This window comes from Antedon mediterranea, chromosome 5 (assembly GCF_964355755.1).
Source record: "Antedon mediterranea chromosome 5, ecAntMedi1.1, whole genome shotgun sequence".
Classification (NCBI taxonomy): domain Eukaryota; kingdom Metazoa; phylum Echinodermata; class Crinoidea; order Comatulida; family Antedonidae; genus Antedon; species Antedon mediterranea.
The window spans coordinates 24,103,086-24,113,988 of NC_092674.1; positions in this window are offsets into that span (position 1 = coordinate 24,103,086).

The following is a 10,903-nucleotide window of genomic DNA, read 5'->3' on the forward strand; positions in this document are numbered from 1 at the left end:
TAAAAAAAACATGTTAAAAGCATTGTGATTTTACTGATGTATGATGATAGATGCTTGGTGTTTGTACAGATAATCACTGATTTAGGTTTAAGAAGTAGTTTTTTTATAATGTTTACAATGTGTAAATGAATGTTGAAAAAATGAAGAAATATACGTATAACTGTATGGTTTATTTGGCACGTTGTTCCTCGTATACCTCTTATATTAAATTATTATATTTGTCGAAAACCTGCAAAATACCCGTTCAACGTAGATATATACTCGTTGTAGATTTCTATCATTGTTTTTCTATCATGTCATTTTTATTATCCCTATCATGGACGATATGGGCACATTAAGACTACATACGGGTACTTTCACAGTTGTTTGTTGAATATAATGTTTCTGTCTGGACAGACGTTTATAAATTCCTCATCAACGTAAAGAACGAAGCAGGCAGTTTTTATTGGTTCTCACTAGGACACAGCGCAATGACGTAAGCGCAACACAAGCAACTTGACAACAAAGCGACAGCGATAATCCATTGTTTGTGATTGTTTATGTACATGCGTTACAGTTTCGTCCTTTCGTTTCGTCCTATAATCTTAGTTCCCACTATTAGGACACAGCGCGTAAGGAAGTAAGCCGCGACACGATCGAATTGACCAATCAAAAACGGTCGCTTGTGATTGGTCACTTACGTACTTGCGTTGCGTCCTAGTTGGAACCACGATTTATGCGTGCGTACATAACAAAATACCACCAAGTGCAATGATATAAAGATTCACGTATTGTGTTAATGGCGAATTAAATTACACGGTCGAATTGACCAATCAAAAGCGACAGATTAATCGAACTGTCGCTTGTGATTGGTCACTTACGTACTTGCGTTGCGTCCTAGTTGGATCAAAGATTTATGCGTGCGTACATAACAAAATACCACCAAGTGCAATGATATAAAGATTCACGTATTGTGTTGATGGCGAATTAAATTAATACCAGAAATAGTAATATCTATAATTTTAATATGGAAGCCCAAGGCATTTATATAAAATACCTTGTACTGTATTTAATCTGTTTAGACTAACCGGGGACAATAACACCTTGTTTTACTGAAATATCAGTATAACTCACACATCAAATAGAAATGCATGATTAAAAGCTTTAAGCAATTGGTTTGATCTATTGATTAACCGACTGAATATAATGTGGCTGATTGATTATTCGATTTATCGGTCATGTATTGATTATTGATTATTTGATTGGTTAATTAATCAGTTATGAATTGATAAAGTTGTTGATTATTTAATTGATTGATTGTTTAATCAGTGATTGGTTATTAATTATAATATAATTCTTCAATCTTAAACATTTTTTTTTTATTAATCTGTTAACTTAATATTTAGGTATATGTCCTTGAAAATTTAAAATATTGACATTGAATGTCCTTGAAATGTCCTGGAATTTTACTAGCTCACAGGTGTACGAACCCTGTTATATTGATTCTTTAATCAATAAGTATTGATTGATTGATTGATTGATCAATCAATCGGTATACATCTTTGGTAACGGTGATTCTTCAAAAATGACATGGCTATCAGCTTCCTCTTTCGCTCCTTAATATTACAGCTTGCAATGGCCATTTTAAGTTACCATGCATATATCTTAATTCATAAAGTAATAAAATATAATTTTTAAATAAAGCAATTACTTATCTTAATAAATTCTACTAATATTTGTATTACCAAAAATTAACAAACAATAGGTATTTGTTAAAATATATACGTTATTAATTTAACAGTATTTAGACCTCTGTTGTAGAGTTTACTACGATTTATATTTCTGTTTTACACCTTGATAATAAAACAGCAAATGCAAAATAAATAATTGATAAATAATAATTTATAAAGTTAATGTAATTAAAAGAATAAATTATACTTCTATATGGACCGTTGTTAGATGACTTTCTCCCAACCGGGTACCATTCACCTTATAACTGAGTAATCTTTATGTACCACTAAAGATTTCCAGTTTAAGCGTTGTTTCCACTTGGACGCAACGCCAAGATGTAAGCCACGCCAGCGAATTTACCAATCAATCAATCAAGTTCCAATAACCCATCGCTTTTGATTGGTCAATTCGCTTGTATTGCGGCCTACTACGTCCTTGCGTTGCGTCCTACCATGGAGAAAACTTATTTCTCCATAGTCCTACACTGAGACCAAGGACGATGACGCAACGCAGGGACATACGCGACAGGATGATCCGTAACTTGTGATTGGTCAAATTGTGTACGTCTCTGCGCTGCATTCTAAGCATACATCTCACGTCGGTTCAAAATGGGTAAACACCTGTGTAAATGTCTTGGATATTATACTTTATATACATGTGTTATATAATTATTTAACGAATACTGTAACAATTGTCTCCCCTATTATTAACCCCTATCCCTTACTATTAGATTTTTAATAATATAAAAAATGGTATATTGTATAACACTTTGTATTGTAATAGTTCTTTTACGCTTTTGTGATTCTTTTTGTTTTGTTTTTATGTATTCTTGATACGAGCGAATCGTAATTCTAATCCAATTTCTCAATGTCTTAACTATTAAAAGAATTTAAATTAATGATGAAGACAACTAAATCTAAATCCGTAAAATATATCATTACAAATTGTGTTATTTTTTTGTTAAATTGTAAGTAGTTGTTGATATAAGAAACTATGTAAGGTTAGGCCTAGTATGTTGCTACAAGTTTAGGCAGTGTGTTTCAACGTATACTGCAAAAGTGTACTCAAACGAATTAAAGAAAAAATCGACATTGCAGCGATAAATACATTGATACCTCCATTTTACGAACTACGCCCTTCTATAAATAATTGCATTAATTTAGAGAAATCAAATTCTCATTAACTGTTCATACAATTGAGGTTTTAAGGAACATTAATGTGTAATCTTTATACAGAAATTCCTGATGATTCTAATACAACTTTATTACTTTGTTTATGAAACAGTTCTGTGTGACCATTTCACCCGTATTTGCACTATGAAATAAATCTACAAAACCACTTGTTTTAAAAGAATTATTTTGATTGGTTGTTGTGCATGACCATTGATTATTGTGTGTGTGAAAAGGAGCTTAGGTTCTGTTAATATATTTTTGTTATGAGATACTTCTGTAACCGTTTGAATGTTATTGTTCTTTTCTCCAAATAAAATATAAATCTGCCTTGTATAAGTATTTTGTCTTGTTTTGTAGTTGTAGACAATATTAAAATACCCGATAACAGTCTCCGTCCATGGGATACAAAGTGACCGTTCCTTTATAAATCTTGTCGTTTACCAAATCCTTGCCAATACATCGGTTGACAACAAAAATGTGATCCACAGATGGTAACATATTTGCAGTTGTAGACAAAATTAAAATACAGATTCTATATAGTACGTTCAGTCCATAGGATACAAAATGGCCGTTTCTCTATATATCTTGTCGTTTTCCAACATTACCTTGCCAATACATCGGTTGATTGAAAACAAACATGTGATCCACAGATGGTACAACATATTTGCATATATTAACGAATGATCCAATCAATATTCATCGTATTTGAATGACGGTGTGTGGTAACCTGTGAAATCGAGTGGTCATTCTTAACTTGAACGCGCGATGTCCATCAGCAGAACGTGGTTTGCAGTAGGTAGGTATTAGAACATAATTTTGTACATTTTAAATGAATTATATTAAACGAATTAGTCTACTGTTTAATGTTAATAAATAACTTGTTGTTTGGTCTACGTTTGTTGTTGCGTTTTAAAACCACCGCTGAAACTACATTGTTCCACTGCTATTGAATCTCGAATATTATTTATAAACCTAAAGCTTGGTTCCCACTAGAACGTAACGCAAGGACGTAAACGCAACGCAAGCGTTTTAAAGCTTGGTTCCCACTAGAACGTGACGCAAGGACGTAAACGCAATGCAGGCGTTTTAACCAATCTCAAGCGAATAAGCCATCGCTTGTGATTGGTCAATTCACTTGCGTTGCGTTACGTCCTTGTGTTGCGTCGCTAGTGGGAACCACGCTTTAACGATCTTTTTTTTTTCAAATTCGTTTGGAAAGAGTCCATATGAAGAGATAATCATATTACAAAGGCCTACAATAAATAGTTGAATCAGAGATTTGACTATACAGAAAGGAGTGTTACAATGTCTGCAGCAAACAATGTAGTAGTAGGCCTACGGTATGAAAAGAGATTATTATGCATTAGTAGTTGGGTCTAATTACTCGTGTTTCCTCACATTCAGGAAACTCCAGAGGAAAATGGAGCTCGAAGATGACATTTTTTATCCGAAGTTAATTATCTTTTACTTTATTTTTTAGGTGTCTTGTTGGGCCATGATACATTATTATTATATTAAACAAACAGAAATTCTAAATAAACATTTGAAAACACCACTCACTGCAAACCCAAGCTAATCCATGTTCACGTTTTTAGCTTTGGGATCTCATCATTGCTTTCTTTGGATATATATTTTTGATATCAAGATTTTTGCTTTGGGTTTTTCTTTTTGATATTTGGATTTTTGTTTTTGATATCAAGATTTTTGCTATCAAGATTTTTGCTTTGGATTTAACGTTTGTCACCAAACACAGTAAGAGCTAACATGGAACTGAAAAAATAATATAGAAATAATTATATTAATTTTTTGGTTCAAATATTAACATACTAATAACAGGAGAAGAGATAAAAGATGTCACCGCCATTTTGTTTTCAGTTTATAGAATTATTCTTCCCTGGTTGTATCATGCACACTATTACTATTTATATTGAGATTATGTTATATTTCCTTAATGCAATCCTAGAACGATAAGAGGTGGTATTTAATATTACGTAATATGTGCAGCCAACTTTTTGGTTATTAATTTAGCATGCAATCAAGAACAATTAAGATGTAATTAAGACACTTGTTGCAGCTGTACACTATATTATAAGTAGGTTTTGGTCATTTGCCGTACATGCTTTTTTACTCCAGTACTAACACATTCGTTTTACAGGTGATCTGAAAGTACTGCACATGGTTAAGTGCATTATCAAACCACACTGTACTATAGATTAATACAAACAGCATCATGCCACATAACATTGTAGGTGACAAGCTGACAATAATAGGGGATTACTCTTCCCTGCAATAGCCACATCAGAAACACTGTTTAGTTAAATTGGCCTTAAGTCATCACCAACCATCATCATAATAATACATTATACAATTGTAAGCTACGTTGTTGTACATCGCTTAATTTTATATTATTGTATTATTGTATTATTCTAACACAACGTATGCATGATACAACCGCCAGTGTGCAATTTAGTATCCCGATGCGCACTGGTTATTATTAAGGTTGGTGCGCATGGTATTTCTACGCGCTAACGTTAAGTACGATATGGCGCACTTGGCGTTAACGTGTGGACATTCCTGTGTGCATCATCCCATTCCCCCAATGGATTGGATCAACCCAAGGTAGGTTAATACTAACGCATCAAGACTCAAGAGGCATAAAACAAAGTAAGTTCTCCTGATCGCGTAGTTCGCTACCGTGTAGTTCACCCTATCGCGTAGTCAGGATTTAAAACGAGGTTTAGATTAGGTGCATAAGTACAGTTATGTTGATCAGATGTAGTGGAGAGATCAACTAACTGGTTCTTGTCTCTTCGGAGACACTTACTGTATGTGTGCAGTTATGTTGATCAGATGTAGTGGAGAGATCAGCTAACTGGTTCTTTTCTCTTTGGAGACACTTACTGTATGTGTGCAGTTATGTTGATCAGATGTAGTGGAGAGATTAACTAACTGGTTCTTGTCTCTTCGGAGACTCTTACTGTAGGCCTATGTGTGCAGTTATGTTGATCAGATGTAGTGGAGAGATCAGCTAACTGGTTCTTGTCTCTTCGGAGACACTTACTGTATGTGTGCAGTTATGTTGATCAGATGTAGTGGAGAGATCAGCTAACTGGTTCTTGTCTCTTCGGAGACACTTACTGTATGTGTGCAGTTATGTTGATCAGATGTAGTGGAGAGATCAACTAACTAACTGGTTCTTGTCTCTTCGGAGACACTTACTGTATGTGTGCAGTTATGTTGATCAGATGTAGAGTGAAAGAGATCAGCTAACTGGTTCTTGTCTCTTCGGAGACTCTTACTGTATGTGTGCAGTTATGTTGATCAGATGTAGTGGAGAGATCAACTAACTGGTTCTTGTCTCTTCGGAGACACTTACTGTATATGTGCAGTTATGTTGATCAGATGTAGTGGAGAGATCAACTAACTGATTCTTGTCTCTTCGGAGACACTTACTGTATGTGTGCAGTTATGTTGATCAGATGTAGTGGGGAGATCAACTAGCTGGTTCATTGTCTCTTCAGAGACACTTACTGTATGTGTGCAGTTATGTTGATCAGATGTAGTGGGGAGATCAACTAGCTGGTTCATTGTCTCTTCAGAGACCCTTCTTTAAGCATTGTATATCATAATAAATATATTAACACAATCACCAACAAAATTTATTTATTTTATCAATAGTGAAAAAAAGAAAGCATAACTTAAAATATTAAAAATAAAAAATAAAATTACGCGATTAAATAACTTTGGTTATATTTTATACGTAAATCCATTATTTTAATGATGGTACGATTTGAGAACTTGTGTTATTTTACGTAAATCCATTGTTTTAATGATGGTGCAACCATTTTGTTCAATTTCACAACCCCACAATGTGTACTAACAAATTTTTTTTTGTTTTTCAGGGTAATCAATGTACTTTTATCTTTTCAGAGATTGAAGATAATTTTTTCGTATTTTTCTTTTGCAGATTAATTTTGTTAATATTTAAAATTGACAGTATTACGGTACGGTACTGTTACTTTTTTTGTATTAATTGATTACGTTAATTAGACTGTATGTGTACAACTACAGTTCGCAGTTGCACCCCGACCCCCTATTATGGCTATTTAAAGTTACCGTATAAGGTATTTTAGGCCTACGTTTTATATCCCTAGTGTTTTCAAATGTATGCATATAAGTCAATAATATTACTATATCTACAGACACTAATTTATTTATTTTATTCTTTCAGAAATCTTATGTTGATTTTGATATTATAGTCATTATTTTGATGTGGATCGTTTTAAGTTTTAAAATGACATTAAATCTTGATCGGTATTATTATTATTGAGGTAGGTGTTGAATTCATGAAATATCTTTTAATTATGGAATCGGCACTTCAATTGGAATGACATCGATCATAACTTATCCTGGTCCTCCTGGTAAGTACAATAATAAATTAAAATACTTCACACAAAAACACTAGGTCCAACAGAAGAAACTGGTTTCGATCAGCGCATGCGCAAATCACTTTCAGCGAAACACAAACTATCAATGTACAGTGCGGTATTTCTGTGTAGGCCTATAGAATAAGAATGAAAATGATTGTAAAATGGCATAAAATGGGAAAAAATTATATAAACACGGCTAACAAAAAGTTGATATATATATTTGAATGGCTTCCGTTCCATCTGAGTTTTAATTTTAATCAATAGTTTTAAGATTTAATCATTATAACCTAACAAAGCCGGCCTAACTTTGATCATCTTCATCTACACTAATGCTCCGTTTTGTTTTCAGGTTCGGAAGAGGTGCACCACGCGCGCGTTCATTTATAATACTATAATATTATTATTCATATTTGTTTAATTAAATTAATTAATAATAACTAATTAACTCAAATGGAGACGGAAGCTATCAAATAAAATAATCATCTTTTAGCGTAAGCATTTAAATCGTCGTCGTCGTAAAATACCAACCAATTATATTGGTATATTTGGTAAAAGCGGATTAAATACAGGTAGGGGGCTATATTACCAAAGAGCTCATACTAATATTTTAGCGGGTTTGTTTTAATGTTTTACACAATTGTCAATAAGGTTGCAACATATTACTAGTGGAATGATGTGCTATAAGGTAGAAATGATGACAATATCTACCAAGACATTTAAGTTTTTTTAAGCGTAAAGCGCTTTCACATCGCGCCGGTCCGGTGCCAAACTAATTGTGGAAGGGTTTAGTGGTAAAGCACGCGGACGCGATGTTAAAGCAGCTTTAACCAGACACTTCAATCTGGAAATTATACTTACTGTTCTTTCGTTTTATAGATTGGTGAGTTGTCAACGTGATCTACGCCATCGAAGGTAAAAACTGATACGTGATGACAAAAAGGTACGTATTACCATTACAAAAAAGGTTGAGCTCATTTTATAATTGACAACAAATGTTTTTATATTTATAGGTTGATGACGAAATGTCAACGCTGAGCCTAAACGACCGCCGTTACATGCTAAGGTATGCATACATAATCTACAGTTCAAAGACATCGAGGAAAAACAGTTTTTGTACCCTAAACACTAACGTCTATTAATTATATACTGGTAATAAAATCCAGGCAATGTGGACACTCACTATTATTCTGTTGTTTTGTATAGCTTGGTGTCTCAGAGTGTGAACGTAGTCTACGCTAACGTCATATGTAAACGTTGTATCAAATACATGACGAAGAAGTACGTAACGTATGTCCAAGACCAAAAGGTCACACCCATTCTAATATTAGAAATGAATTTTTTTACAGATTGTATTGGTGACACCCGACATCGTGAAATGATACTTATGTATGACTCTTATTTTCAACTGAAAAGGTGAGGGTGAGAAAGTTTTTAGCCTTATAACCTTAACCTTAATTACCTAAAATCCAGCCAATCTGTAATTATAATTACTGTATTATTTTATTTTATAGATGGTGGGTGAGAGTTATGGATGTAGTCTCGCCACTGGAAGGTAAAAACTGTATCAATTACATGAAGAGAGGTAGATATGTCCTGGACCAAATAGTCAAACCCATTTTAATATTAATAATCTTTTTTATTCTTACAGAATGATCGGTAGTGACGGCACCCGATGTCAACCCCACAACATTGCAAAATTAAGGTATTCCTACTTATTCCCAACTCGAAGAGTGAAGCCAATAAAAAAGTTTTTTAACGTAAATATTTAAAAATCGATCATAAGTACTGTAAAAAAATGCAGGCAATATAAAAATACTGTATTTACTTTGTATTGGCCTTGGTTTTTTTTTCGCGCCGCTCCTTTAGATAGTTATATAAGAACGAAAGTATTAGAGAAACAGTTACCATAAAAAATTTGTATTTGGGAACTCGGACTGGGCATGCGCACACCCCAAAGCGCGTCTGGGAAAAGAGTCTATGAAAACATGATAAATATTGAGATGCATGTAGATGGTATCGAGATGAGCGGCGTTTTTTTGTAAGAAATATTTCTTGTTTAAAAATAGATTAGTGGATGGGAGTTACAAACATTTGGACAGCAGCAGAAGTGGAGTTAACCAGATCAAGAGATCAAAGTGTAGCAGCGGGGATCAGACACAAGACACAACAGTATCTTCTGTGAGAATTAACTGCGGCAGACTCAGGACAAGACGACGGCGGAGGCCAGAGAGAATACTAGGTTTTAGTTCGTTATGTATGCCTAATTATATTACATTGGAGTCTTCACTGGAAATATTAAAGAACTTTGTTACATGCTAAATATTTTGATAAAAATAAATCCACAACAAAAATAATGCACAATAATAAAAAACAAGTATTAGAAATGTTGAACGGATAGGGACTATTAAAAAAAACAAATATTATTAAAGCATTGTGTTTTTTCTTAGATTAAAAATGTGCTGTGCTGCTACCAATCTTGCTCAGTGATGATCATGCTGTGGCCGACCAATGGTGATCGCATGCTGTGGCCGACGAATGGTGATCGGATCATGCCGTTGCAGACGAATGGTGATCGCATGCTGCAACAACCCCGATATTAAACCTGCTATTCAAAATAACGGCATGTAAGAAAACCGTTTGAAAGACCAACTAAGCCCAGGTACCTAATAGGAATATCGCATGCTCTACTCATGTTCCACTTGGAAACATGTAAAATGCTTATGCTTACTCATTACCCCCTTAATCGAACCACCCCTCCCACCTCACACACGATAGGCTTAGTCAAATAAAGTGATATTGATTGTAACATGTTATTTTATTTGTGTAGCACAGAACGTCTACTATGTAACGTACTGAGCATAGCAGTAGAAGGTGGAACAACTACCAGTAGCAGACAACGGGGGAGCTCGAGAGTGGCGCCAGCACAGGACGACGGATAACTAGACGGACGCACCCACGCCCACCAGGCAGAAGACAAAGGGATCGGTTCAGTTATGCAATTATGATAAAATACAAAATGTATTGTTTAAAATCATTAAAAATGTTCGTATTTATCCATATTGTTTTTAACACTAACTCTTGTATTTTTGTTGGCTTTCATGTAATGGTATGACCTCTCTTTGTGACACCCTCCCCCTTTCCGTATTAGATATCCCATCTTAGGTAGGCCTAGTGGGTCTAAGGTATGTAAGTAGGACAGGTATAGGTAGGACGGGCGTAGCTGGTTAGGAAGAGAGAGGTTAATGCCATTTACAGGTCTGCCTTTATTGTTGGCCGTTACCATCTAATTTTTACTATATCATTGCACTTCTTGTTATCATCTTCATATTAATAGTTAATCTTCAGTTTAATAATTGATATGTATTTTCATGTCATAATTGCATTTCTGAAAGTAGGCAGAAGAAATTCGACCAGGAAAACTGTACATTTTTGTGTATCCTATATATTTGAAATAATTTAAAGTTGAAATAAAAAAAAAATGCATTTTTAAAATAAATATTTTGCCGATTCTTATGTTAGTATTTTGTATGAACTGTGATGAATTTATATCGAATTTGAACAATGAATATCATTGCCGAGTTATTATACCAT